Source organism: Ranitomeya variabilis, chromosome 2, assembly GCF_051348905.1.
Source record: "Ranitomeya variabilis isolate aRanVar5 chromosome 2, aRanVar5.hap1, whole genome shotgun sequence".
NCBI classification, from domain to species: Eukaryota; Metazoa; Chordata; class Amphibia; order Anura; family Dendrobatidae; genus Ranitomeya; species Ranitomeya variabilis.
Window position 1 is genome coordinate 1105358314 of NC_135233.1, and position 21310 is coordinate 1105379623.

Sequence of the window (21310 nt, forward strand, 5' to 3'; positions counted from 1 at the left end):
CTCAACAGGTCTTCCTCTATGTCTGAACACAGGACAAAGTGCACTTTCCAACCAAGGAACCTTTCTTTTGTCAGGCTAGTGAAAAAGAGAAAAAACATGCAAACAAAACCATTTTGCAAAAAGCAATTGCATGCCTTTGTCCAAAAGCCAAAAAGAAAGAGAAAAAGCAAGTAGATGCCTGGTTTCGCACCTTGATCCTATCAGGTGTTACTTGAACTAGAAAAACTTATACACTGTCAAAAACACACACTCTTGACAAAAGCAAACGCATGTAGAAACAAGCAAAGGGGTCAAAATGATGCTGATTACACCAACAATAGACACTTGTGATCAAAATAAAGAGAAACCGCATGCTTCTGCCCGGGATCGAACCGGAGACCTTTCGCGTGTAAAGCGAACGTGATAACCACTACACTACAGAAACGGAGCGAAAAAGGTTGCTGTGGTCATGGCAAGGAATAAAGATCAAGGATTGAAAGTCAAAACGCATTGTTTCTGCCCAGTTTCGAACTGGGGACCTTTCGCGTGTGAGGCGAACGTGATAACCACTACACTACAGAAACTAGATAAAAGACATTACTGGGCTCATGACAAGCAATCGAGATCAAGAACTGAAAGTTAATAGCTTTGTTAACAAAGAATAATGGCATGTTTCTGCCCAGTTTCGAACTGGGGACCTTTCGCGTGTTAAGGTACCTTCACACGAAACGACATTATAACGATATCGCTAGCAATCCGTGACGTTGCAGCGTCCTCGCTAGCGATATCGTTTCGTTTGACACGCAGCAGCGATCAGGATCCTGCTGTGATGTCGCTGGTCGCTGAATAAAGTCCAGAACTTTATTTGGTCGTCCGATCGCCGTGTATCGTTGTGTTTGAAAGCAAAAGCAACGATACCAGCGATATTTTACACTGGTAACCAGGGTAAACATCGGGTTACTAAGCGCAGGGCCGCGCTTAGTTACCCGATGTTTACCCTGGTTACTAGCGTAAAATGTAAAAAAAACAAACAGCACATACTCACATTGCGTCCCCTGCAGTCTGCTTCCTCCTCTGACTCAGCGCCGCAAAGTGAAAGTGAAAGCAGCACAGCGGTGACGTCACCGCTCTGCTCTCACTGTACGGCGCTCAGTCAGTCAGGAAGTGGACGCAGGGGGACGTGAATGTAAGTATGTGCTGTTTGTTTTTTTTAGATTTTACGCTGGTAACCAGGGTAAACATCGGGTTACTAAGCGCGGCCCTGCGCTTAGTTACCCGATGTTTACCCTGGTTACCAGGGGACCTCGGCATAGTTGATCGCTGGAGAGCGGTCTGTGTGACAGCTCTCCAGCGACCAAACAGCGACGCTGCAGCGATCGACATCGTTGTCGCTATCGCTGCAGCGTCGCTTCGTGTGAAGGTACCTTTAGGCGAACGTGATAACCACTACACTACAGAAACTCCATGCACAGCTCAGACTGTTCAAACATACCGAAATGAAATTGAAAAAAATGATCCAGCCAAACTCAACAGGTCTTCCTCTATGTCTGAACACAGGACAAAGTGCACTTTCCAACCAAGGAACCTTTCTTTTGTCAGGCTAGTGAAAAAGAGAAAAAACATGCAAACAAAACCATTTTGCAAAAAGCAATCGCATGCCTTTGTCCAAAAGCCAAAAAGAAAGAGAAAAAGCAAGTAGATGCCTGGTTTCGCACCTTGATCCTATCAGGTGTTACTTGAACTAGAAAAACTTATACACTGTCAAAAACACACACTCTTGACAAAAGCAAACGCATGTAGAAACAAGCAAAGGGGTCAAAATGATGCTGATTACACCAACAATAGACACTTGTGATCAAAATAAAGAGAAACCGCATGCCTCTGCCCGGGATCGAACCGGAGACCTTTCGCGTGTAAAGCGAACGTGATAACCACTACACTACAGAAACGGAGCGAAAAAGGTTGCTGTGGTCAAGGCAAGGAATAAAGATCAAGGATTGAAAGTCAAAACGCATTGTTTCTGCCCAGTTTCGAACTGGGGACCTTTCGCGTGTGAGGCGAACGTGATAACCACTACACTACAGAAACTAGATAAAAGACATTACTGGGCTCATGACAAGCAATCGAGATCAAGAACTGAAAGTCAATAGCTTTGTTAACAAAGAATAATGGCATGTTTCTGCCCAGTTTCGAACTGGGGACCTTTCGCGTGTTAGGCGAACGTGATAACCACTACACTACAGAAACTCCATGCACAGCTCAAACTGTTCAAACATACCGAAATGAAATTGAAAAAAATGATCCAGCCAAACTCAACAGGTCTTCCTCTATGTCTGAACACAGGACAAAGTGCACTTTCCAACCAAGGAACCTTTCTTTTGTCAGGCTAGTGAAAAAGAGAAAAAACATGCAAACAAAACCATTTTGCAAAAAGCAATCGCATGCCTTTGTCCAAAAGCCAAAAAGAAAGAGAAAAAGCAAGTAGATGCCTGGTTTCGCACCTTGATCCTATCAGGTGTTACTTGAAATAGAAAAACTTATTCACTGTCAAAAACACACACTCTTGACAAAAGCAAACGCATGTAGAAACAAGCAAAGGGGTCAAAATGATGCTGATTACACCAACAATAGACACTTGTGATCAAAATAAAGAGAAACTGCATACTTCTGCCCGGGATCGAACCGGAGACCTTTCGCGTGTAAAGCAAACGTGATAACCACTACACTACAGAAACGGAGCGAGAAAGGTTGCTGTGGTCAAGGCAAGGAATAAAGATCAAGGATTGAAAGTCAAAACACATTGTTTCTGCCCAGTTTCGAACTAGGGACCTTTCGCGTGTGAGGCGAACGTGATAACCACTACACTACAGAAACCAGATAAAAGACATTACTGGGCTCATGACAAGCAATCGAGATCAAGAACTGAAAGTCAATAGCTTTGTTAACAAAGAATAATGGCATGTTTCTGCCCAGTTTCGAACTGGGGACCTTTCGCGTGTTAGGCGAACGTGATAACCACTACACTACAGAAACTCCATGCACAGCTCAAACTGTTCAAACATACCGAAATGAAATTGAAAAAAATGATCCAGCCAAACTCAACAGGTCTTCCTCTATGTCTGAACACAGGACAAAGTGCACTTTCCAACCAAGGAACCTTTCTTTTGTCAGGCTAGTGAAAAAGAGAAAAAACATGCAAACAAAACCATTTTGCAAAAAGCAATCGCATGCCTTTGTCCAAAAGCCAAAAAGAAAGAGAAAAAGCAAGTAGATGCCTGGTTTCGCACCTTGATCCTATCAGGTGTTACTTGAACTAGAAAAACTTATACACTGTCAAAAACACACACTCTTGACAAAAGCAAACGCATGTAGAAACAAGCAAAGGGGTCAAAATGATGCTGATTACACCAATAATAGACACTTGTGATCAAAATAAAGAGAAACCGCATGCTTCTGCCCGGGATCGAACCGGAGACCTTTCGCGTGTAAAGCGAACGTGATAACCACTACACTACAGAAACGGAGCGAAAAAGGTTGCTGTGGTCATGGCAAGGAATAAAGATCAAGGATTGAAAGTCAAAACGCATTGTTTCTGCCCAGTTTCGAACTGGGGACCTTTCGCGTGTGAGGCGAACGTGATAACCACTACACTACAGAAACTAGATAAAAGACATTACTGGGCTCATGACAAGCAATCGAGATTAAGAACTGAAAGTCAATAGCTTTGTTAACAAAGAATAATGGCATGTTTCTGCCCAGTTTCGAACTGGGGACCTTTCGCGTGTTAGGCGAACGTGATAACCACTACACTACAGAAACTCCATGCACAGCTCAGACTGTTCAAACATACCGAAATGAAATTGAAAAAAATGATCCAGCCAAACTCAACAGGTCTTCCTCTATGTCTGAACACAGGACAAAGTGCACTTTCCAACCAAGGAACCTTTCTTTTGTCAGGCTAGTGAAAAAGAGAAAAAACATGCAAACAAAACCATTTTGCAAAAAGCAATCGCATGCCTTTGTCCAAAAGCCAAAAAGAAAGAGAAAAAGCAAGTAGATGCCTGGTTTCGCACCTTGATCCTATCAGGTGTTACTTGAACTAGAAAAACTTATACACTGTCAAAAACACACACTCTTGACAAAAGCAAACGCATGTAGAAACAAGAAAAGGGGTCAAAATGATGCTGATTACACCAACAATAGACACTTGTGATCAAAATAAAGAGAAACCGCATGCCTCTGCCCGGGATCGAACCGGAGACCTTTCGCGTGTAAAGCGAACGTGATAACCACTACACTACAGAAACGGAGCGAAAAAGGTTGCTGTGGTCAAGGCAAGGAATAAAGATCAAGGATTGAAAGTCAAAACGCATTGTTTCTGCCCAGTTTCGAACTGGGGACCTTTCGCGTGTGAGGCGAACGTGATAACCACTACACTACAGAAACTAGATAAAAGACATTACTGGGCTCATGACAAGCAATCGAGATCAAGAACTGAAAGTCAATAGCTTTGTTAACAAAGAATAATGGCATGTTTCTGCCCAGTTTCGAACTGGGGACCTTTCGCGTGTTAGGCGAACGTGATAACCACTACACTACAGAAACTCCATGCACAGCTCAAACTGTTCAAACATACCGAAATGAAATTGAAAAAAATGATCCAGCCAAACTCAACAGGTCTTCCTCTATGTCTGAACACAGGACAAAGTGCACTTTCCAACCAAGGAACCTTTCTTTTGTCAGGCTAGTGAAAAAGAGAAAAAACATGCAAACAAAACCATTTTGCAAAAAGCAATCGCATGCCTTTGTCCAAAAGCCAAAAAGAAAGAGAAAAAGCAAGTAGATGCCTGGTTTCGCACCTTGATCCTATCAGGTGTTACTTGAACTAGAAAAACTTATACACTGTCAAAAACACACACTCTTGACAAAAGCAAACGCATGTAGAAACAAGCAAAGGGGTCAAAATGATGCTGATTACACCAATAATAGACACTTGTGATCAAAATAAAGAGAAACCACATGCTTCTGCCCGGGATCGAACCGGAGACCTTTCGCGTGTAAAGTGAACGTGATAACCACTACACTACAGAAACGGAGCGAAAAAGGTTGCTGTGGTCAAGGCAAGGAATAAAGATCAAGGATTGAAAGTCAAAACGCATTGTTTCTGCCCAGTTTCGAACTGGGGACCTTTCGCGTGTGAGGCGAACGTGATAACCACTACACTACAGAAACTAGATAAAAGACATTACTGGGCTCATGACAAGCAATCGAGATCAAGAACTGAAAGTCAATAGCTATGTTAACAAAGAATAATGGCATGTTTCTGCCCAGTTTCGAACTGGGGACCTTTCGCGTGTTAGGCGAACGTGATAACCACTACACTACAGAAACGGAGCGAAAAAGGTTGCTGTGGTCATGGCAAGGAATAAAGATCAAGGATTGAAAGTCAAAACGCATTGTTTCTGCCCAGTTTCGAACTGGGGACCTTTCGCGTGTGAGGCGAACGTGATAACCACTACACTACAGAAACTAGATAAAAGACATTACTGGGCTCATGACAAGCAATTGAGATCAAGAACTGAAAGTCAATAGCTTTGTTAACAAAGAATAATGGCATGTTTCTGCCCAGTTTCGAACTGGGGACCTTTCGCGTGTTAGGCGAACGTGATAACCACTACACTACAGAAACTCCATGCACAGCTCAGACTGTTCAAACATACCGAAATGAAATTGAAAAAAATGATCCAGCCAAACTCAACAGGTCTTCCTCTATGTCTGAACACAGGACAAAGTGCACTTTCCAACCAAGGAACCTTTCTTTTGTCAGGCTAGTGAAAAAGAGAAAAAACATGCAAACAAAACCATTTTGCAAAAAGCAATCGCATGCCTTTGTCCAAAAGCCAAAAAGAAAGAGAAAAAGCAAGTAGATGCCTTGTTTCGCACCTTGATCCTATCAGGTGTTACTTGAACTAGAAAAACTTATACACTGTCAAAAACACACACTCTTGACAAAAGCAAACGCATGTAGAAACAAGCAAAGGGGTCAAAATGATGCTGATTACACCAACAATAGACACTTGTGATCAAAATAAAGAGAAACCGCATGCTTCTGCCCGGGATCGAACCGGAGACCTTTCGCGTGTAAAGCAAACGTGATAACCACTACACTACAGAAACGGAGCGAAAAAGGTTGCTGTGGTCAAGGCAAGGAATAAAGATCAAGGATTGAAAGTCAAAACGCATTGTTTCTGCCCAGTTTCGAACTGGGGACCTTTCGCGTGTGAGGCGAACGTGATAACCACTACACTACAGAAACTAGATAAAAGACATTACTGGGCTCATGACAAGCAATCGAGATCAAGAACTGAAAGTCAATAGCTATGTTAACAAAGAATAATGGCATGTTTCTGCCCAGTTTCGAACTGGGGACCTTTCGCGTGTTAGGCGAACATGATAACCACTACACTACAGAAACTCCATGCGCAGCTCAAACTGTTCAAACATACCGAAATGAAATTGAAAAAAATGATCCAGCCAAACTCAACAGGTCTTCCTCTATGTCTGAACACAGGACAAAGTGCACTTTCCAACCAAGGAACCTTTCTTTTGTCAGGCTAGTGAAAAAGAGAAAAAACATGCAAACAAAACCATTTTGCAAAAAGCAATCGCATGCCTTTGTCCAAAAGCCAAAAAGAAAGAGAAAAAGCAAGTAGATGCCTGGTTTCGCACCTTGATCCTATCAGGTGTTACTTGAACTAGAAAAACTTATACACTGTCAAAAACACACACTCTTGACAAAAGCAAACGCATGTAGAAACAAGCAAAGGGGTCAAAATGATGCTGATTACACCAACAATAGACACTTGTGATCAAAATAAAGAGAAACCGCATGCTTCTGCCCGGGATCGAACCGGAGACCTTTCGCGTGTAAAGCGAACGTGATAACCACTACACTACAGAAACGGAGCGAAAAAGGTTGCTGTGGTCAAGGCAAGGAATAAAGATCAAGGATTGAAAGTCAAAACGCATTGTTTCTGCCCAGTTTCTAACTGGGGACCTTTCGCGTGTGAGGCGAACGTGATAACCACTACACTACAGAAACTAGATAAATGACATTACTGGGCTCATGACAAGCAATCGAGATCAAGAACTGAAAGTCAATAGCTTTGTTAACAAAGAATAATGGCATGTTTCTGCCCAGTTTCGAACTGGGGACCTTTCGCGTGTTAGGCGAACGTGATAACCACTACACTACAGAAACTCCATGCACAGCTCAAACTGTTCAAACATACCGAAATGAAATTGAAAAAAATGATCCAGCCAAACTCAACAGGTCTTCCTCTATGTCTGAACACAGGACAAAGTGCACTTTCCAACCAAGGAACCTTTCTTTTGTCAGGCTAGTGAAAAAGAGAAAAAACATGCAAACAAAACCATTTTGCAAAAAGCAATCGCATGCCTTTGTCCAAAAGCCAAAAAGAAAGAGAAAAAGCAAGTAGATGCCTGGTTTCGCACCTTGATCCTATCAGGTGTTACTTGAACTAGAAAAACTTATACACTGTCAAAAACACACACTCTTGACAAAAGCAAACGCATGTAGAAACAAGCAAAGGGGTCAAAATGATGCTGATTACACCAATAATAGACACTTGTGATCAAAATAAAGAGAAACCACATGCTTCTGCCCGGGATCGAACCGGAGACCTTTCGCGTGTAAAGTGAACGTGAAAACCACTACACTACAGAAACGGAGCGAAAAAGGTTGCTGTGGTCAAGGCAAGGAATAAAGATCAAGGATTGAAAGTCAAAACGCATTGTTTCTGCCCAGTTTCGAACTGGGGACCTTTCGCGTGTGAGGCGAACGTGATAACCACTACACTACAGAAACTAGATAAAAGACATTACTGGGCTCATGACAAGCAATCGAGATCAAGAACTGAAAGTCAATAGCTATGTTAACAAAGAATAATGGCATGTTTCTGCCCAGTTTCGAACTGGGGACCTTTCGCGTGTTAGGCGAACATGATAACCACTACACTACAGAAACTCCATGCGCAGCTCAAACTGTTCAAACATACCGAAATGAAATTGAAAAAAATGATCCAGCCAAACTCAACAGGTCTTCCTCTATGTCTGAACACAGGACAAAGTGCACTTTCCAACCAAGGAACCTTTCTTTTGTCAGGCTAGTGAAAAAGAGAAAAAACATGCAAACAAAACCATTTTGCAAAAAGCAATCGCATGCCTTTGTCCAAAAGCCAAAAAGAAAGAGAAAAAGCAAGTAGATGCCTGGTTTCGCACCTTGATCCTATCAGGTGTTACTTGAACTAGAAAAACTTATACACTGTCAAAAACACACACTCTTGACAAAAGCAAACGCATGTAGAAACAAGCAAAGGGGTCAAAATGATGCTGATTACACCAACAATAGACACTTGTGATCAAAATAAAGAGAAACCGCATGCTTCTGCCCGGGATCGAACCGGAGACCTTTCGCGTGTAAAGCGAACGTGATAACCACTACACTACAGAAACGGAGCGAAAAAGGTTGCTGTGGTCAAGGCAAGGAATAAAGATCAAGGATTGAAAGTCAAAACGCATTGTTTCTGCCCAGTTTCGAACTGGGGACCTTTCGCGTGTGAGGCGAACGTGATAACCAATACACTACAGAAACTAGATAAAAGACATTACTGGGCTCATGACAAGCAATCGAGATCAAGAACTGAAAGTCAATAGCTTTGTTAACAAAGAATAATGGCATGTTTCTGCCCAGTTTCGAACTGGGGACCTTTCGCGTGTTAGGCGAACGTGATAACCACTACACTACAGAAACTCCATGCACAGCTCAAACTGTTCAAACATACCGAAATGAAATTGAAAAAAATGATCCAGCCAAACTCAACAGGTCTTCCTCTATGTCTGAACACAGGACAAAGTGCACTTTCCAACCAAGGAACCTTTCTTTTGTCAGGCTAGTGAAAAAGAGAAAAAACATGCAAACAAAACCATTTTGCAAAAAGCAATCGCATGCCTTTGTCCAAAAGCCAAAAAGAAAGAGAAAAAGCAAGTAGATGCCTGGTTTCGCACCTTGATCCTATCAGGTGTTACTTGAACTAGAAAAACTTATACACTGTCAAAAACACACACTCTTGACAAAAGCAAACGCATGTAGAAACAAGCAAAGGGGTCAAAATGATGCTGATTACACCAATAATAGACACTTGTGATCAAAATAAAGAGAAACCACATGCTTCTGCCCGGGATCGAACCGGAGACCTTTCGCGTGTAAAGTGAACGTGATAACCACTACACTACAGAAACGGAGCGAAAAAGGTTGCTGTGGTCAAGGCAAGGAATAAAGATCAAGGATTGAAAGTCAAAACGCATTGTTTCTGCCCAGTTTCGAACTGGGGACCTTTCGCGTGTGAGGCGAACGTGATAACCACTACACTACAGAAACTAGATAAAAGACATTACTGGGCTCATGACAAGCAATCGAGATCAAGAACTGAAAGTCAATAGCTATGTTAACAAAGAATAATGGCATGTTTCTGCCCAGTTTCGAACTGGGGACCTTTCGCGTGTTAGGCGAACGTGATAACCACTACACTACAGAAACTCCATGCACAGCTCAAACTGTTCAAACATACCGAAATGAAATTGAAAAAAATGATCCAGCCAAACTCAACAGGTCTTCCTCTATGTCTGAACACAGGACAAAGTGCACTTTCCAACCAAGGAACCTTTCTTTTGTCAGGCTAGTGAAAAAGAGAAAAAACATGCAAACAAAACCATTTTGCAAAAAGCAATCGCATGCCTTTGTCCAAAAGCCAAAAAGAAAGAGAAAAAGCAAGTAGATGCCTGGTTTCGCACCTTGATCCTATCTGGTGTTACTTGAACTAGAAAAACTTATACACTGTCAAAAACACACGCTCTTGACAAAAGCAAACGCATGTAGAAACAAGCAAAGGGGTCAAAATGATGCTGATTACACCAACAATAGACACTTGTGATCAAAATAAAGAGAAACCGCATGCTTCTGCCCGGGATCGAACCGGAGACCTTTCGCGTGTAAAGCGAACGTGATAACCACTACACTACAGAAACGGAGCGAAAAAAGTTGCTGTGGTCAAGGTAAGGAATAAAGATCAAGGATTGAATGTCAAAACACATTGTTTCTGCCCAGTTTCGAACTGGGGACCTTTCGCGTGTGAGGCGAACGTGATAACCACTACACTACAGAAACTAGATAAAAGACATTACTGGGCTCATGACAAGCAATCAGCTCAAGAACTGAAAGTCAATAGCTTTGTTAACAAAGAATAATGGCATGTTTCTGCCCAGTTTCGAACTGGGGACCTTTCGCGTGTTAGGCGAACGTGACAACCACTACACTACAGAAACTCCATGCACAGCTCAAACTGTTCAAACATACCGAAATGAAATTGAAAAAAATGATCCAGCCAAACTCAACAGGTCTTCCTCTATGTCTGAACACAGGACAAAGTGCACTTTCCAACCAAGGAACCTTTCTTTTGTCAGGCTAGTGAAAAAGAGAAAAAACATGCAAACAAAACCATTTTGCAAAAAGCAATCGCATGCCTTTGTCCAAAAGCCAAAAAGAAAGAGAAAAAGCAAGTAGATGCCTGGTTTCGCACCTTGATCCTATCAGGTGTTACTTGAACTAGAAAAACTTATACACTGTCAAAAACACACACTCTTGACAAAAGCAAACGCATGTAGAAACAAGCAAAGGGGTCAAAATGATGCTGATTACACCAATAATAGACACTTGTGATCAAAATAAAGAGAAACCACATGCTTCTGCCCGGGATCGAACCGGAGACCTTTCGCGTGTAAAGTGAACGTGAAAACCACTACACTACAGAAACGGAGCGAAAAAGGTTGCTGTGGTCAAGGCAAGGAATAAAGATCAAGGATTGAAAGTCAAAACGCATTGTTTCTGCCCAGTTTCGAACTGGGGACCTTTCGCGTGTGAGGCGAACGTGATAACCACTACACTACAGAAACTAGATAAAAGACATTACTGGGCTCATGACAAGCAATCGAGATCAAGAACTGAAAGTCAATAGCTATGTTAACAAAGAATAATGGCATGTTTCTGCCCAGTTTCGAACTGGGGACCTTTCGCGTGTTAGGCGAACATGATAACCACTACACTACAGAAACTCCATGCGCAGCTCAAACTGTTCAAACATACCGAAATGAAATTGAAAAAAATGATCCAGCCAAACTCAACAGGTCTTCCTCTATGTCTGAACACAGGACAAAGTGCACTTTCCAACCAAGGAACCTTTCTTTTGTCAGGCTAGTGAAAAAGAGAAAAAACATGCAAACAAAACCATTTTGCAAAAAGCAATCGCATGCCTTTGTCCAAAAGCCAAAAAGAAAGAGAAAAAGCAAGTAGATGCCTGGTTTCGCACCTTGATCCTATCAGGTGTTACTTGAACTAGAAAAACTTATACACTGTCAAAAACACACACTCTTGACAAAAGCAAACGCATGTAGAAACAAGCAAAGGGGTCAAAATGATGCTGATTACACCAACAATAGACACTTGTGATCAAAATAAAGAGAAACCGCATGCTTCTGCCCGGGATCGAACCGGAGACCTTTCGCGTGTAAAGCGAACGTGATAACCACTACACTACAGAAACGGAGCGAAAAAGGTTGCTGTGGTCAAGGCAAGGAATAAAGATCAAGGATTGAAAGTCAAAACGCATTGTTTCTGCCCAGTTTCGAACTGGGGACCTTTCGCGTGTGAGGCGAACGTGATAACCAATACACTACAGAAACTAGATAAAAGACATTACTGGGCTCATGACAAGCAATCGAGATCAAGAACTGAAAGTCAATAGCTTTGTTAACAAAGAATAATGGCATGTTTCTGCCCAGTTTCGAACTGGGGACCTTTCGCGTGTTAGGCGAACGTGATAACCACTACACTACAGAAACTCCATGCACAGCTCAAACTGTTCAAACATACCGAAATGAAATTGAAAAAAATGATCCAGCCAAACTCAACAGGTCTTCCTCTATGTCTGAACACAGGACAAAGTGCACTTTCCAACCAAGGAACCTTTCTTTTCTCAGGCTAGTGAAAAAGAGAAAAAACATGCAAACAAAACCATTTTGCAAAAAGCAATCGCATGCCTTTGTCCAAAAGCCAAAAAGAAAGAGAAAAAGCAAGTAGATGCCTGGTTTCGCACCTTGATCCTATCAGGTGTTACTTGAACTAGAAAAACTTATACACTGTCAAAAACACACACTCTTGACAAAAGCAAACGCATGTAGAAACAAGCAAAGGGGTCAAAATGATGCTGATTACACCAATAATAGACACTTGTGATCAAAATAAAGAGAAACCACATGCTTCTGCCCGGGATCGAACCGGAGACCTTTCGCGTGTAAAGTGAACGTGATAACCACTACACTACAGAAACGGAGCGAAAAAGGTTGCTGTGGTCAAGGCAAGGAATAAAGATCAAGGATTGAAAGTCAAAACGCATTGTTTCTGCCCAGTTTCGAACTGGGGACCTTTCGCGTGTGAGGCGAACGTGATAACCACTACACTACAGAAACTAGATAAAAGACATTACTGGGCTCATGACAAGCAATCGAGATCAAGAACTGAAAGTCAATAGCTATGTTAACAAAGAATAATGGCATGTTTCTGCCCAGTTTCGAACTGGGGACCTTTCGCGTGTTAGGCGAACGTGATAACCACTACACTACAGAAACTCCATGCACAGCTCAAACTGTTCAAACATACCGAAATGAAATTGAAAAAAATGATCCAGCCAAACTCAACAGGTCTTCCTCTATGTCTGAACACAGGACAAAGTGCACTTTCCAACCAAGGAACCTTTCTTTTGTCAGGCTAGTGAAAAAGAGAAAAAACATGCAAACAAAACCATTTTGCAAAAAGCAATCGCATGCCTTTGTCCAAAAGCCAAAAAGAAAGAGAAAAAGCAAGTAGATGCCTGGTTTCGCACCTTGATCCTATCTGGTGTTACTTGAACTAGAAAAACTTATACACTGTCAAAAACACACGCTCTTGACAAAAGCAAACGCATGTAGAAACAAGCAAAGGGGTCAAAATGATGCTGATTACACCAACAATAGACACTTGTGATCAAAATAAAGAGAAACCGCATGCTTCTGCCCGGGATCGAACCGGAGACCTTTCGCGTGTAAAGCGAACGTGATAACCACTACACTACAGAAACGGAGCGAAAAAAGTTGCTGTGGTCAAGGTAAGGAATAAAGATCAAGGATTGAATGTCAAAACACATTGTTTCTGCCCAGTTTCGAACTGGGGACCTTTCGCGTGTGAGGCGAACGTGATAACCACTACACTACAGAAACTAGATAAAAGACATTACTGGGCTCATGACAAGCAATCAGCTCAAGAACTGAAAGTCAATAGCTTTGTTAACAAAGAATAATGGCATGTTTCTGCCCAGTTTCGAACTGGGGACCTTTCGCGTGTTAGGCGAACGTGACAACCACTACACTACAGAAACTCCATGCACAGCTCAAACTGTTCAAACATACCGAAATGAAATTGAAAAAAATGATCCAGCCAAACTCAACAGGTCTTCCTCTATGTCTGAACACAGGACAAAGTGCACTTTCCAACCAAGGAACCTTTCTTTTGTCAGGCTAGTGAAAAAGAGAAAAAACATGCAAACAAAACCATTTTGCAAAAAGCAATCGCATGCCTTTGTCCAAAAGCCAAAAAGAAAGAGAAAAAGCAAGTAGATGCCTGGTTTCGCACCTTGATCCTATCAGGTGTTACTTGAACTAGAAAAACTTATACACTGTCAAAAACACACACTCTTGACAAAAGCAAACGCATGTAGAAACAAGCAAAGGGGTCAAAATGATGCTGATTACACCAATAATAGACACTTGTGATCAAAATAAAGAGAAACCACATGCTTCTGCCCGGGATCGAACCGGAGACCTTTCGCGTGTAAAGTGAACGTGAAAACCACTACACTACAGAAACGGAGCGAAAAAGGTTGCTGTGGTCAAGGCAAGGAATAAAGATCAAGGATTGAAAGTCAAAACGCATTGTTTCTGCCCAGTTTCGAACTGGGGACCTTTCGCGTGTGAGGCGAACGTGATAACCACTACACTACAGAAACTAGATAAAAGACATTACTGGGCTCATGACAAGCAATCGAGATCAAGAACTGAAAGTCAATAGCTATGTTAACAAAGAATAATGGCATGTTTCTGCCCAGTTTCGAACTGGGGACCTTTCGCGTGTTAGGCGAACATGATAACCACTACACTACAGAAACTCCATGCGCAGCTCAAACTGTTCAAACATACCGAAATGAAATTGAAAAAAATGATCCAGCCAAACTCAACAGGTCTTCCTCTATGTCTGAACACAGGACAAAGTGCACTTTCCAACCAAGGAACCTTTCTTTTGTCAGGCTAGTGAAAAAGAGAAAAAACATGCAAACAAAACCATTTTGCAAAAAGCAATCGCATGCCTTTGTCCAAAAGCCAAAAAGAAAGAGAAAAAGCAAGTAGATGCCTGGTTTCGCACCTTGATCCTATCAGGTGTTACTTGAACTAGAAAAACTTATACACTGTCAAAAACACACACTCTTGACAAAAGCAAACGCATGTAGAAACAAGCAAAGGGGTCAAAATGATGCTGATTACACCAACAATAGACACTTGTGATCAAAATAAAGAGAAACCGCATGCTTCTGCCCGGGATCGAACCGGAGACCTTTCGCGTGTAAAGCGAACGTGATAACCACTACACTACAGAAACGGAGCGAAAAAGGTTGCTGTGGTCAAGGCAAGGAATAAAGATCAAGGATTGAAAGTCAAAACGCATTGTTTCTGCCCAGTTTCGAACTGGGGACCTTTCGCGTGTGAGGCGAACGTGATAACCAATACACTACAGAAACTAGATAAAAGACATTACTGGGCTCATGACAAGCAATCGAGATCAAGAACTGAAAGTCAATAGCTTTGTTAACAAAGAATAATGGCATGTTTCTGCCCAGTTTCGAACTGGGGACCTTTCGCGTGTTAGGCGAACGTGATAACCACTACACTACAGAAACTCCATGCACAGCTCAAACTGTTCAAACATACCGAAATGAAATTGAAAAAAATGATCCAGCCAAACTCAACAGGTCTTCCTCTATGTCTGAACACAGGACAAAGTGCACTTTCCAACCAAGGAACCTTTCTTTTCTCAGGCTAGTGAAAAAGAGAAAAAACATGCAAACAAAACCATTTTGCAAAAAGCAATCGCATGCCTTTGTCCAAAAGCCAAAAAGAAAGAGAAAAAGCAAGTAGATGCCTGGTTTCGCACCTTGATCCTATCAGGTGTTACTTGAACTAGAAAAACTTATACACTGTCAAAAACACACACTCTTGACAAAAGCAAACGCATGTAGAAACAAGCAAAGGGGTCAAAATGATGCTGATTACACCAATAATAGACACTTGTGATCAAAATAAAGAGAAACCACATGCTTCTGCCCGGGATCGAACCGGAGACCTTTCGCGTGTAAAGTGAACGTGATAACCACTACACTACAGAAACGGAGCAAAAAAGGTTGCTGTGGTCAAGGCAAGGAATAAAGATCAAGGATTGAAAGTCAAAACGCATTGTTTCTGCCCAGTTTCGAACTGGGGACCTTTCGCGTGTGAGGCGAACGTGATAACCACTACACTACAGAAACTAGATAAAAGACATTACTGGGCTCATGACAAGCAATCGAGATCAAGAACTGAAAGTCAATAGCTATGTTAACAAAGAATAATGGCATGTTTCTGCCCAGTTTCGAACTGGGGACCTTTCGCGTGTTAGGCGAACGTGATAACCACTACACTACAGAAACTCCATGCACAGCTCAAACTGTTCAAACATACCGAAATGAAATTGAAAAAAATGATCCAGCCAAACTCAACAGGTCTTCCTCTATGTCTGAACACAGGACAAAGTGCACTTTCCAACCAAGGAACCTTTCTTTTGTCAGGCTAGTGAAAAAGAGAAAAAACATGCAAACAAAACCATTTTGCAAAAAGCAATCGCATGCCTTTGTCCAAAAGCCAAAAAGAAAGAGAAAAAGCAAGTAGATGCCTGGTTTCGCACCTTGATCCTATCTGGTGTTACTTGAACTAGAAAAACTTATACACTGTCAAAAACACACGCTCTTGACAAAAGCAAACGCATGTAGAAACAAGCAAAGGGGTCAAAATGATGCTGATTACACCAACAATAGACACTTGTGATCAAAATAAAGAGAAACCGCATGCTTCTGCCCGGGATCGAACCGGAGACCTTTCGCGTGTAAAGCGAACGTGATAACCACTACACTACAGAAACGGAGCGAAAAAAGTTGCTGTGGTCAAGGTAAGGAATAAAGATCAAGGATTGAATGTCAAAACACATTGTTTCTGCCCAGTTTCGAACTGGGGACCTTTCGCGTGTGAGGCGAACGTGATAACCACTACACTACAGAAACTAGATAAAAGACATTACTGGGCTCATGACAAGCAATCAGCTCAAGAACTGAAAGTCAATAGCTTTGTTAACAAAGAATAATGGCATGTTTCTGCCCAGTTTCGAACTGGGGACCTTTCGCGTGTTAGGCGAACGTGACAACCACTACACTACAGAAACTCCATGCACAGCTCAAACTGTTCAAACATACCGAAATGAAATTGAAAAAAATGATCCAGCCAAACTCAACAGGTCTTCCTCTATGTCTGAACACAGGACAAAGTGCACTTTCCAACCAAGGAACCTTTCTTTTGTCAGGCTAGTGAAAAAGAGAAAAAACATGCAAACAAAACCATTTTGCAAAAAGCAATCGCATGCCTTTGTCCAAAAGCCAAAAAGAAAGAGAAAAAGCAAGTAGATGCCTGGTTTCGCACCTTGATCCTATCAGGTGTTACTTGAACTAGAAAAACTTATACACTGTCAAAAACACACACTCTTGACAAAAGCAAACGCATGTAGAAACAAGCAAAGGGGTCAAAATGATGCTGATTACACCAATAATAGACACTTGTGATCAAAATAAAGAGAAACCGCATGCTTCTGCCCGGGATCGAACCGGAGACCTTTCGCGTGTAAAGCGAACGTGATAACCACTACACTACAGAAACGGAGCGAAAAAGGTTGCTGTGGTCATGGCAAGGAATAAAGATCAAGGATTGAAAGTCAAAACGCATTGTTTCTGCCCAGTTTCGAACTGGGGACCTTTCGCGTGTGAGGCGAACGTGATAACCACTACACTACAGAAACTAGATAAAAGACATTACTGGGCTCATGACAAGCAATCGAGATTAAGAACTGAAAGTCAATAGCTTTGTTAACAAAGAATAATGGCATGTTTCTGCCCAGTTTCGAACTGGGGACCTTTCGCGTGTTAGGCGAACGTGATAACCACTACACTACAGAAACTCCATGCACAGCTCAGACTGTTCAAACATACCGAAATGAAATTGAAAAAAATGATCCAGCCAAACTCAACAGGTCTTCCTCTATGTCTGAACACAGGACAAAGTGCACTTTCCAACCAAGGAACCTTTCTTTTGTCAGGCTAGTGAAAAAGAGAAAAAACATGCAAACAAAACCATTTTGCAAAAAGCAATCGCATGCCTTTGTCCAAAAGCCAAAAAGAAAGAGAAAAAGCAAGTAGATGCCTGGTTTCGCACCTTGATCCTATCAGGTGTTACTTGAACTAGAAAAACTTATACACTGTCAAAAACACACACTCTTGACAAAAGCAAACGCATGTAGAAACAAGAAAAGGGGTCAAAATGATGCTGATTACACCAACAATAGACACTTGTGATCAAAATAAAGAGAAACCGCATGCCTCTGCCCGGGATCGAACCGGAGACCTTTCGCGTGTAAAGCGAACGTGATAACCACTACACTACAGAAACGGAGCGAAAAAGGTTGCTGTGGTCAAGGCAAGGAATAAAGATCAAGGATTGAAAGTCAAAACGCATTGTTTCTGCCCAGTTTCGAACTGGGGACCTTTCGCGTGTGAGGCGAACGTGATAACCACTACACTACAGAAACTAGATAAAAGACATTACTGGGCTCATGACAAGCAATCGAGATCAAGAACTGAAAGTCAATAGCTTTGTTAACAAAGAATAATGGCATGTTTCTGCCCAGTTTCGAACTGGGGACCTTTCGCGTGTTAGGCGAACGTGATAACCACTACACTACAGAAACTCCATGCACAGCTCAAACTGTTCAAACATACCGAAATGAAATTGAAAAAAATGATCCAGCCAAACTCAACAGGTCTTCCTCTATGTCTGAACACAGGACAAAGTGCACTTTCCAACCAAGGAACCTTTCTTTTGTCAGGCTAGTGAAAAAGAGAAAAAACATGCAAACAAAACCATTTTGCAAAAAGCAATCGCATGCCTTTGTCCAAAAGCCAAAAAGAAAGAGAAAAAGCAAGTAGATGCCTGGTTTCGCACCTTGATCCTATCAGGTGTTACTTGAACTAGAAAAACTTATACACTGTCAAAAACACACACTCTTGACAAAAGCAAACGCATGTAGAAACAAGCAAAGGGGTCAAAATGATGCTGATTACACCAATAATAGACACTTGTGATCAAAATAAAGAGAAACCACATGCTTCTGCCCGGGATCGAACCGGAGACCTTTCGCGTGTAAAGTGAACGTGATAACCACTACACTACAGAAACGGAGCGAAAAAGGTTGCTGTGGTCAAGGCAAGGAATAAAGATCAAGGATTGAAAGTCAAAACGCATTGTTTCTGCCCAGTTTCGAACTGGGGACCTTTCGCGTGTGAGGCGAACGTGATAACCACTACACTACAGAAACTAGATAAAAGACATTACTGGGCTCATGACAAGCAATCGAGATCAAGAACTGAAAGTCAATAGCTATGTTAACAAAGAATAATGGCATGTTTCTGCCCAGTTTCGAACTGGGGACCTTTCGCGTGTTAGGCGAACGTGATAACCACTACACTACAGAAACGGAGCGAAAAAGGTTGCTGTGGTCATGGCAAGGAATAAAGATCAAGGATTGAAAGTCAAAACGCATTGTTTCTGCCCAGTTTCGAACTGGGGACCTTTCGCGTGTGAGGCGAACGTGATAACCACTACACTACAGAAACTAGATAAAAGACATTACTGGGCTCATGACAAGCAATTGAGATCAAGAACTGAAAGTCAATAGCTTTGTTAACAAAGAATAATGGCATGTTTCTGCCCAGTTTCGAACTGGGGACCTTTCGCGTGTTAGGCGAACGTGATAACCACTACACTACAGAAACTCCATGCACAGCTCAGACTGTTCAAACATACCGAAATGAAATTGAAAAAAATGATCCAGCCAAACTCAACAGGTCTTCCTCTATGTCTGAACACAGGACAAAGTGCACTTTCCAACCAAGGAACCTTTCTTTTGTCAGGCTAGTGAAAAAGAGAAAAAACATGCAAACAAAACCATTTTGCAAAAAGCAATCGCATGCCTTTGTCCAAAAGCCAAAAAGAAAGAGAAAAAGCAAGTAGATGCCTTGTTTCGCACCTTGATCCTATCAGGTGTTACTTGAACTAGAAAAACTTATACACTGTCAAAAACACACACTCTTGACAAAAGCAAACGCATGTAGAAACAAGCAAAGGGGTCAAAATGATGCTGATTACACCAACAATAGACACTTGTGATCAAAATAAAGAGAAACCGCATGCTTCTGCCCGGGATCGAACCGGAGACCTTTCGCGTGTAAAGCAAACGTGATAACCACTACACTACAGAAACGGAGCGAAAAAGGTTGCTGTGGTCAAGGCAAGGAATAAAGATCAAGGATTGAAAGTCAAAACGCATTGTTTCTGCCCAGTTTCGAACTGGGGACCTTTCGCGTGTGAGGCGAACGTGATAACCACTACACTACAGAAACTAGATAAAAGACATTACTGGGCTCATGACAAGCAATCGAGATCAAGAACTGAAAGTCAATAGCTATGTTAACAAAGAATAATGGCATGTTTCTGCCCAGTTTCGAACTGGGGACCTTTCGCGTGTTAGGCGAACATGATAACCACTACACTACAGAAACTCCATGCGCAGCTCAAACTGTTCAAACATACCGAAATGAAATTGAAAAAAATGATCCAGCCAAACTCAACAGGTCTTCCTCTATGTCTGAACACAGGACAAAGTGCACTTTCCAACCAAGGAACCTTTCTTTTGTCAGGCTAGTGAAAAAGAGAAAAAACATGCAAACAAAACCATTTTGCAAAAAGCAATCGCATGCCTTTGTCCAAAAGCCAAAAAGAAAGAGAAAAAGCAAGTAGATGCCTGGTTTCGCACCTTGATCCTATCAGGTGTTACTTGAACTAGAAAAACTTATACACTGTCAAAAACACACACTCTTGACAAAAGCAAACGCATGTAGAAACAAGCAAAGGGGTCAAAATGATGCTGATTACACCAACAATAGACACTTGTGATCAAAATAAAGAGAAACCGCATGCTTCTGCCCGGGATCGAACCGGAGACCTTTCGCGTGTAAAGCGAACGTGATAACCACTACACTACAGAAACGGAGCGAAAAAGGTTGCTGTGGTCAAGGCAAGGAATAAAGATCAAGGATTGAAAGTCAAAACGCATTGTTTCTGCCCAGTTTCTAACTGGGGACCTTTCGCGTGTGAGGCGAACGTGATAACCACTACACTACAGAAACTAGATAAATGACATTACTGGGCTCATGACAAGCAATCGAGATCAAGAACTGAAAGTCAATAGCTTTGTTAACAAAGAATAATGGCATGTTTCTGCCCAGTTTCGAACTGGGGACCTTTCGCGTGTTAGGCGAACGTGATAACCACTACACTACAGAAACTCCATGCACAGCTCAAACTGTTCAAACATACCGAAATGAAATTGAAAAAAATGATCCAGCCAAACTCAACAGGTCTTCCTCTATGTCTGAACACAGGACAAAGTGCACTTTCCAACCAAGGAACCTTTCTTTTGTCAGGCTAGTGAAAAAGAGAAAAAACATGCAAACAAAACCATTTTGCAAAAAGCAATCGCATGCCTTTGTCCAAAAGCCAAAAAGAAAGAGAAAAAGCAAGTAGATGCCTGGTTTCGCACCTTGATCCTATCAGGTGTTACTTGAACTAGAAAAACTTATACACTGTCAAAAACACACACTCTTGACAAAAGCAAACGCATGTAGAAACAAGCAAAGGGGTCAAAATGATGCTGATTACACCAATAATAGACACTTGTGATCAAAATAAAGAGAAACCA

General features: G+C 41.8%; 54 non-coding genes across 54 annotated transcripts; all 54 read right to left on the bottom strand.

Annotated features, from left to right (window-relative positions):
- Positions 1-351: 351 nt before the first annotated feature.
- On the bottom strand, positions 352-424 carry TRNAV-UAC (transfer RNA valine (anticodon UAC)). The gene has a single exon. It is a non-coding gene; the product is annotated as a tRNA-Val (tRNA).
- Positions 425-490: 66 nt separating this feature from the next.
- TRNAV-CAC (transfer RNA valine (anticodon CAC)) lies at positions 491-563 on the bottom strand. The gene has a single exon. It is a non-coding gene; the product is annotated as a tRNA-Val (tRNA).
- A 1292-nt stretch (positions 564-1855) lies between these two features.
- On the bottom strand, positions 1856-1928 carry TRNAV-UAC (transfer RNA valine (anticodon UAC)). Its single transcript has one exon. It is a non-coding gene; the product is annotated as a tRNA-Val (tRNA).
- Positions 1929-1994: 66 nt separating this feature from the next.
- On the bottom strand, positions 1995-2067 carry TRNAV-CAC (transfer RNA valine (anticodon CAC)). The gene has a single exon. It is a non-coding gene; the product is annotated as a tRNA-Val (tRNA).
- Positions 2068-2153: 86 nt separating this feature from the next.
- TRNAV-AAC (transfer RNA valine (anticodon AAC)) lies at positions 2154-2226 on the bottom strand. The gene has a single exon. It is a non-coding gene; the product is annotated as a tRNA-Val (tRNA).
- A 554-nt stretch (positions 2227-2780) lies between these two features.
- TRNAV-CAC (transfer RNA valine (anticodon CAC)) lies at positions 2781-2853 on the bottom strand. Its single transcript has one exon. It is a non-coding gene; the product is annotated as a tRNA-Val (tRNA).
- Positions 2854-2939: 86 nt separating this feature from the next.
- On the bottom strand, positions 2940-3012 carry TRNAV-AAC (transfer RNA valine (anticodon AAC)). The gene has a single exon. It is a non-coding gene; the product is annotated as a tRNA-Val (tRNA).
- A 415-nt stretch (positions 3013-3427) lies between these two features.
- TRNAV-UAC (transfer RNA valine (anticodon UAC)) lies at positions 3428-3500 on the bottom strand. Its single transcript has one exon. It is a non-coding gene; the product is annotated as a tRNA-Val (tRNA).
- Positions 3501-3566: 66 nt separating this feature from the next.
- Positions 3567-3639, bottom strand: TRNAV-CAC (transfer RNA valine (anticodon CAC)). Its single transcript has one exon. It is a non-coding gene; the product is annotated as a tRNA-Val (tRNA).
- An 86-nt stretch (positions 3640-3725) lies between these two features.
- TRNAV-AAC (transfer RNA valine (anticodon AAC)) lies at positions 3726-3798 on the bottom strand. Its single transcript has one exon. It is a non-coding gene; the product is annotated as a tRNA-Val (tRNA).
- Positions 3799-4213: 415 nt separating this feature from the next.
- On the bottom strand, positions 4214-4286 carry TRNAV-UAC (transfer RNA valine (anticodon UAC)). Its single transcript has one exon. It is a non-coding gene; the product is annotated as a tRNA-Val (tRNA).
- A 66-nt stretch (positions 4287-4352) lies between these two features.
- TRNAV-CAC (transfer RNA valine (anticodon CAC)) lies at positions 4353-4425 on the bottom strand. Its single transcript has one exon. It is a non-coding gene; the product is annotated as a tRNA-Val (tRNA).
- Positions 4426-4511: 86 nt separating this feature from the next.
- Positions 4512-4584, bottom strand: TRNAV-AAC (transfer RNA valine (anticodon AAC)). The gene has a single exon. It is a non-coding gene; the product is annotated as a tRNA-Val (tRNA).
- A 554-nt stretch (positions 4585-5138) lies between these two features.
- TRNAV-CAC (transfer RNA valine (anticodon CAC)) lies at positions 5139-5211 on the bottom strand. The gene has a single exon. It is a non-coding gene; the product is annotated as a tRNA-Val (tRNA).
- An 86-nt stretch (positions 5212-5297) lies between these two features.
- Positions 5298-5370, bottom strand: TRNAV-AAC (transfer RNA valine (anticodon AAC)). The gene has a single exon. It is a non-coding gene; the product is annotated as a tRNA-Val (tRNA).
- Positions 5371-5436: 66 nt separating this feature from the next.
- TRNAV-CAC (transfer RNA valine (anticodon CAC)) lies at positions 5437-5509 on the bottom strand. The gene has a single exon. It is a non-coding gene; the product is annotated as a tRNA-Val (tRNA).
- Positions 5510-5595: 86 nt separating this feature from the next.
- On the bottom strand, positions 5596-5668 carry TRNAV-AAC (transfer RNA valine (anticodon AAC)). The gene has a single exon. It is a non-coding gene; the product is annotated as a tRNA-Val (tRNA).
- A 554-nt stretch (positions 5669-6222) lies between these two features.
- TRNAV-CAC (transfer RNA valine (anticodon CAC)) lies at positions 6223-6295 on the bottom strand. Its single transcript has one exon. It is a non-coding gene; the product is annotated as a tRNA-Val (tRNA).
- Positions 6296-6869: 574 nt separating this feature from the next.
- TRNAV-UAC (transfer RNA valine (anticodon UAC)) lies at positions 6870-6942 on the bottom strand. Its single transcript has one exon. It is a non-coding gene; the product is annotated as a tRNA-Val (tRNA).
- Positions 6943-7167: 225 nt separating this feature from the next.
- TRNAV-AAC (transfer RNA valine (anticodon AAC)) lies at positions 7168-7240 on the bottom strand. The gene has a single exon. It is a non-coding gene; the product is annotated as a tRNA-Val (tRNA).
- A 554-nt stretch (positions 7241-7794) lies between these two features.
- TRNAV-CAC (transfer RNA valine (anticodon CAC)) lies at positions 7795-7867 on the bottom strand. The gene has a single exon. It is a non-coding gene; the product is annotated as a tRNA-Val (tRNA).
- Positions 7868-8441: 574 nt separating this feature from the next.
- On the bottom strand, positions 8442-8514 carry TRNAV-UAC (transfer RNA valine (anticodon UAC)). Its single transcript has one exon. It is a non-coding gene; the product is annotated as a tRNA-Val (tRNA).
- A 225-nt stretch (positions 8515-8739) lies between these two features.
- On the bottom strand, positions 8740-8812 carry TRNAV-AAC (transfer RNA valine (anticodon AAC)). The gene has a single exon. It is a non-coding gene; the product is annotated as a tRNA-Val (tRNA).
- Positions 8813-9366: 554 nt separating this feature from the next.
- TRNAV-CAC (transfer RNA valine (anticodon CAC)) lies at positions 9367-9439 on the bottom strand. The gene has a single exon. It is a non-coding gene; the product is annotated as a tRNA-Val (tRNA).
- Positions 9440-9525: 86 nt separating this feature from the next.
- On the bottom strand, positions 9526-9598 carry TRNAV-AAC (transfer RNA valine (anticodon AAC)). Its single transcript has one exon. It is a non-coding gene; the product is annotated as a tRNA-Val (tRNA).
- A 415-nt stretch (positions 9599-10013) lies between these two features.
- Positions 10014-10086, bottom strand: TRNAV-UAC (transfer RNA valine (anticodon UAC)). Its single transcript has one exon. It is a non-coding gene; the product is annotated as a tRNA-Val (tRNA).
- A 66-nt stretch (positions 10087-10152) lies between these two features.
- On the bottom strand, positions 10153-10225 carry TRNAV-CAC (transfer RNA valine (anticodon CAC)). The gene has a single exon. It is a non-coding gene; the product is annotated as a tRNA-Val (tRNA).
- A 712-nt stretch (positions 10226-10937) lies between these two features.
- On the bottom strand, positions 10938-11010 carry TRNAV-CAC (transfer RNA valine (anticodon CAC)). The gene has a single exon. It is a non-coding gene; the product is annotated as a tRNA-Val (tRNA).
- Positions 11011-11584: 574 nt separating this feature from the next.
- On the bottom strand, positions 11585-11657 carry TRNAV-UAC (transfer RNA valine (anticodon UAC)). The gene has a single exon. It is a non-coding gene; the product is annotated as a tRNA-Val (tRNA).
- A 225-nt stretch (positions 11658-11882) lies between these two features.
- Positions 11883-11955, bottom strand: TRNAV-AAC (transfer RNA valine (anticodon AAC)). The gene has a single exon. It is a non-coding gene; the product is annotated as a tRNA-Val (tRNA).
- A 554-nt stretch (positions 11956-12509) lies between these two features.
- Positions 12510-12582, bottom strand: TRNAV-CAC (transfer RNA valine (anticodon CAC)). Its single transcript has one exon. It is a non-coding gene; the product is annotated as a tRNA-Val (tRNA).
- Positions 12583-12668: 86 nt separating this feature from the next.
- On the bottom strand, positions 12669-12741 carry TRNAV-AAC (transfer RNA valine (anticodon AAC)). Its single transcript has one exon. It is a non-coding gene; the product is annotated as a tRNA-Val (tRNA).
- Positions 12742-13156: 415 nt separating this feature from the next.
- Positions 13157-13229, bottom strand: TRNAV-UAC (transfer RNA valine (anticodon UAC)). The gene has a single exon. It is a non-coding gene; the product is annotated as a tRNA-Val (tRNA).
- A 66-nt stretch (positions 13230-13295) lies between these two features.
- Positions 13296-13368, bottom strand: TRNAV-CAC (transfer RNA valine (anticodon CAC)). The gene has a single exon. It is a non-coding gene; the product is annotated as a tRNA-Val (tRNA).
- Positions 13369-14080: 712 nt separating this feature from the next.
- On the bottom strand, positions 14081-14153 carry TRNAV-CAC (transfer RNA valine (anticodon CAC)). The gene has a single exon. It is a non-coding gene; the product is annotated as a tRNA-Val (tRNA).
- Positions 14154-14727: 574 nt separating this feature from the next.
- On the bottom strand, positions 14728-14800 carry TRNAV-UAC (transfer RNA valine (anticodon UAC)). Its single transcript has one exon. It is a non-coding gene; the product is annotated as a tRNA-Val (tRNA).
- A 225-nt stretch (positions 14801-15025) lies between these two features.
- Positions 15026-15098, bottom strand: TRNAV-AAC (transfer RNA valine (anticodon AAC)). The gene has a single exon. It is a non-coding gene; the product is annotated as a tRNA-Val (tRNA).
- Positions 15099-15652: 554 nt separating this feature from the next.
- On the bottom strand, positions 15653-15725 carry TRNAV-CAC (transfer RNA valine (anticodon CAC)). The gene has a single exon. It is a non-coding gene; the product is annotated as a tRNA-Val (tRNA).
- Positions 15726-15811: 86 nt separating this feature from the next.
- Positions 15812-15884, bottom strand: TRNAV-AAC (transfer RNA valine (anticodon AAC)). The gene has a single exon. It is a non-coding gene; the product is annotated as a tRNA-Val (tRNA).
- A 415-nt stretch (positions 15885-16299) lies between these two features.
- TRNAV-UAC (transfer RNA valine (anticodon UAC)) lies at positions 16300-16372 on the bottom strand. The gene has a single exon. It is a non-coding gene; the product is annotated as a tRNA-Val (tRNA).
- A 66-nt stretch (positions 16373-16438) lies between these two features.
- Positions 16439-16511, bottom strand: TRNAV-CAC (transfer RNA valine (anticodon CAC)). The gene has a single exon. It is a non-coding gene; the product is annotated as a tRNA-Val (tRNA).
- Positions 16512-17084: 573 nt separating this feature from the next.
- TRNAV-UAC (transfer RNA valine (anticodon UAC)) lies at positions 17085-17157 on the bottom strand. Its single transcript has one exon. It is a non-coding gene; the product is annotated as a tRNA-Val (tRNA).
- Positions 17158-17223: 66 nt separating this feature from the next.
- On the bottom strand, positions 17224-17296 carry TRNAV-CAC (transfer RNA valine (anticodon CAC)). Its single transcript has one exon. It is a non-coding gene; the product is annotated as a tRNA-Val (tRNA).
- An 86-nt stretch (positions 17297-17382) lies between these two features.
- On the bottom strand, positions 17383-17455 carry TRNAV-AAC (transfer RNA valine (anticodon AAC)). Its single transcript has one exon. It is a non-coding gene; the product is annotated as a tRNA-Val (tRNA).
- Positions 17456-17870: 415 nt separating this feature from the next.
- TRNAV-UAC (transfer RNA valine (anticodon UAC)) lies at positions 17871-17943 on the bottom strand. The gene has a single exon. It is a non-coding gene; the product is annotated as a tRNA-Val (tRNA).
- Positions 17944-18009: 66 nt separating this feature from the next.
- On the bottom strand, positions 18010-18082 carry TRNAV-CAC (transfer RNA valine (anticodon CAC)). The gene has a single exon. It is a non-coding gene; the product is annotated as a tRNA-Val (tRNA).
- Positions 18083-18168: 86 nt separating this feature from the next.
- Positions 18169-18241, bottom strand: TRNAV-AAC (transfer RNA valine (anticodon AAC)). The gene has a single exon. It is a non-coding gene; the product is annotated as a tRNA-Val (tRNA).
- Positions 18242-18795: 554 nt separating this feature from the next.
- TRNAV-CAC (transfer RNA valine (anticodon CAC)) lies at positions 18796-18868 on the bottom strand. Its single transcript has one exon. It is a non-coding gene; the product is annotated as a tRNA-Val (tRNA).
- An 86-nt stretch (positions 18869-18954) lies between these two features.
- Positions 18955-19027, bottom strand: TRNAV-AAC (transfer RNA valine (anticodon AAC)). The gene has a single exon. It is a non-coding gene; the product is annotated as a tRNA-Val (tRNA).
- A 66-nt stretch (positions 19028-19093) lies between these two features.
- Positions 19094-19166, bottom strand: TRNAV-CAC (transfer RNA valine (anticodon CAC)). Its single transcript has one exon. It is a non-coding gene; the product is annotated as a tRNA-Val (tRNA).
- An 86-nt stretch (positions 19167-19252) lies between these two features.
- On the bottom strand, positions 19253-19325 carry TRNAV-AAC (transfer RNA valine (anticodon AAC)). Its single transcript has one exon. It is a non-coding gene; the product is annotated as a tRNA-Val (tRNA).
- A 554-nt stretch (positions 19326-19879) lies between these two features.
- Positions 19880-19952, bottom strand: TRNAV-CAC (transfer RNA valine (anticodon CAC)). The gene has a single exon. It is a non-coding gene; the product is annotated as a tRNA-Val (tRNA).
- A 574-nt stretch (positions 19953-20526) lies between these two features.
- TRNAV-UAC (transfer RNA valine (anticodon UAC)) lies at positions 20527-20599 on the bottom strand. Its single transcript has one exon. It is a non-coding gene; the product is annotated as a tRNA-Val (tRNA).
- A 225-nt stretch (positions 20600-20824) lies between these two features.
- Positions 20825-20897, bottom strand: TRNAV-AAC (transfer RNA valine (anticodon AAC)). The gene has a single exon. It is a non-coding gene; the product is annotated as a tRNA-Val (tRNA).
- Positions 20898-21310: the final 413 nt, after the last annotated feature.